This window comes from Prunus avium, unplaced genomic scaffold (genome assembly GCF_965620075.1).
Source record: "Prunus avium unplaced genomic scaffold, drPruAviu1.hap1.1 HAP1_SCAFFOLD_19, whole genome shotgun sequence".
Lineage (NCBI taxonomy): Eukaryota > Viridiplantae > Streptophyta > Magnoliopsida > Rosales > Rosaceae > Prunus > Prunus avium.
In genome coordinates this window covers 390,001-392,500 of record NW_028276879.1, presented here as the reverse complement: position 1 = coordinate 392,500, position 2,500 = coordinate 390,001, and positions in this window count along the sequence as shown.

The window sequence follows — 2,500 nt, the reverse complement described above, 5'->3', positions numbered from 1 at the left end:
CTTGTCCTGCCATGGCATGCGCGCAGCCTGCGCGCAGCATGCGCGCAGCATGCGCGCAGCATGCGCGCAGCATGCGCGCAGCATGCGCGCAGCATGCCGGCAGCCTGGTTCCAGGTTTTTTCAAATGTCGACAGAATTTTTCAAACCTTGTCAAACCCCATTTTTATTGAAATTTCCTCGCACAATAAGCTCCCTATAATTAAGTCTATGATTTTTAGGACCTTCTCCAACTTACAAAATGATATTTAGGACCTTGCCTTGCCCTCACATGCCGTGCCCATTCAAGGCATTCCGAGAAAGTGAGGTTATTGGAGGCTTCGGATGGCGTGGCTTGCCTTGCCTTGCATTGGCATGCCATGCCCAAGTTGTGGCCTACACCAAGCCATTCAAGCCATGCGTTGCCTTACCTTGGAATTGCTCATCATCCAATGCATTCCGAGAAAGTGAGTGTAGGCGAGGCTAAGGATGGCTTGCCTTGCCTTGCCTTGCATTGGCATGCCATGCCCAAGTTGTGGCCTACACCAAGCCATTCAAGCCATGCGTTGCCTTACCTTGGAATTGCTCATCATCCAATGCATTCCGAGAAAGTGAGTGTAGGCGAGGCTAAGGATGGCTTGCCTCGCCTTGCCTTGGCATGCCGTGCCCATGATGTGGCCTTGACCAAGCCATTCAAGCCATGCGTTGCCTTCGCCTTGGCATGCCGTGGCCTTGCCTCGCCATGCGATGCATTCCGACAAAGTGACGCGAAGCGGAAGCCTATCATGGCGTAAAAATGTCGACAAAATTTTTCGACATTTGAATAATGGGGTTTGACAAGGTTTGAAAAATTCAATACAAATGGTAGGCTTGAATGTCGACAAAGTGACGCGAAGCGGAAGCCTACCACGGCGTAAAAATGTCGACAGATTTTTTCGGACCTTGTCCTGCCATGGGCTGCGCGCAGCATGCCGGCAGCCTGTGCGCAGCGTGCGCACAGCATGTCGGCAGCGTGCGCACAGCATGCCGGCAGCGTGCGCGCACCATGCCGGCAGCCTGTCGACAGAATTTTTCGAAACTTGTCCTGCCATGCGCGCGCGCAGCTTGCGCGCAGCGTGCTGATTCTGTCGACAGTGAGGCTAGCGAAAGTTGTCCTGCCATGGCGTGCGCGCAGCCTGTGCGCGCAGCTTGCGCATCTGTCGACAGTGAGGCTAGCGAAACTTGTCCTGCCATGGCATGCGCGGCGCCTGCGCGCAGCCTGCGCACAACATGCGCGCAGGCTGTGCGCAGCGTGCGCGGAGCTTGCGTGCAGCTTGCGCATCTGTCGACAGTGAGGCTAGCGAAACTTGTCCTGCCATGGCATGCGCGCAGCGTGCGCGCAGTCTGTGCGCAGCATGCGCCCAGCCTGTGCGCAGCATGCGCGCAGCCTGTGCGCGCAGCTTGCGCATCTGTCGACAGTGAGGCTAGCGAAACTTGTCCTGCCATGGCATGCGCGCAGTCTGCGCGCAGTCTGCGCGCAGCATGCGCGCAGCCTGCGCGCAGCATGTGCGCAGCATGCCGGCAGCATGGTTCCAGGTTTTTTCAAATGTCGACAGAATTTTTCAAATCTTGTCAAACCCCGTTTTTATTGAAATTTCCTCGCACAATAAGCTCCCCATAAGTAGTCTATGATTTTTAGGACCTTCTCCAACTTACAAAACTAAAAAATTCCTCCCGGATTTGTTTTAATGATTTTTTCAATTTTACGACTTCTAAAAATAATAAAAAATACTTCCCGACTTCAAAAATTTATGAAACTTTTTCCCATCATAGATTGCATGTTTCTTAGTATCCCTGCAAAAAATCACGTCCAAATACCTTGTATTGAATTATTTAGAGCCCATTATGACTCCTCGCGCATAGGTGATGTCTCTTCCTGTCAAAGGGCTAAATGCATAAAATGCTATATAGGGGGGTGTGTGTTGCCTGCATATGCATGGCAGCCCATGCCTTCCTAGCTGCAGCCCCCTTCCCCCACGCCACACCCATGTCATGTTGCCTCGATATGTTGCCTCGGTATTATGGGTTTGGTGTCGGGGTCGGGGGGCTGCCACCCATGGCGGTGGTGGCCGGAATCCGGCCGCCGCCACCACGCCGCCGCCATGGGTGAGGGAGGAAAAAAAAGGCGTGGAAAGTTGCGAAATGGGGTTGTCTAGGCTTTTTTTTGGCATGGGAGAGCATGGAGTGCTAGGAACTCCTTCTCAAATGCACGGGCATGTCGACCACAACCTCATTTCTCAACAACAACCACCCGTGTGGGGTGGCGGTGGGTGGATAGTCGCGGATTGGGGCTTGCCAAGCCAATGTTTTCAAAAAATTTCATCAAAATTAAAAACAAATGTTTTGTTGCCTTCGGATTTGTGGGCGAGCGGCGAGTCGGAGTGGAGCCGGTAAAGTTTAACCTCGGTGTGCACGGTTGTTTTTAGAAACTCAATCCAATGCCGGGGACGTTGAAAGTGACGCTCTTATGAGTTGCAAACCCGCA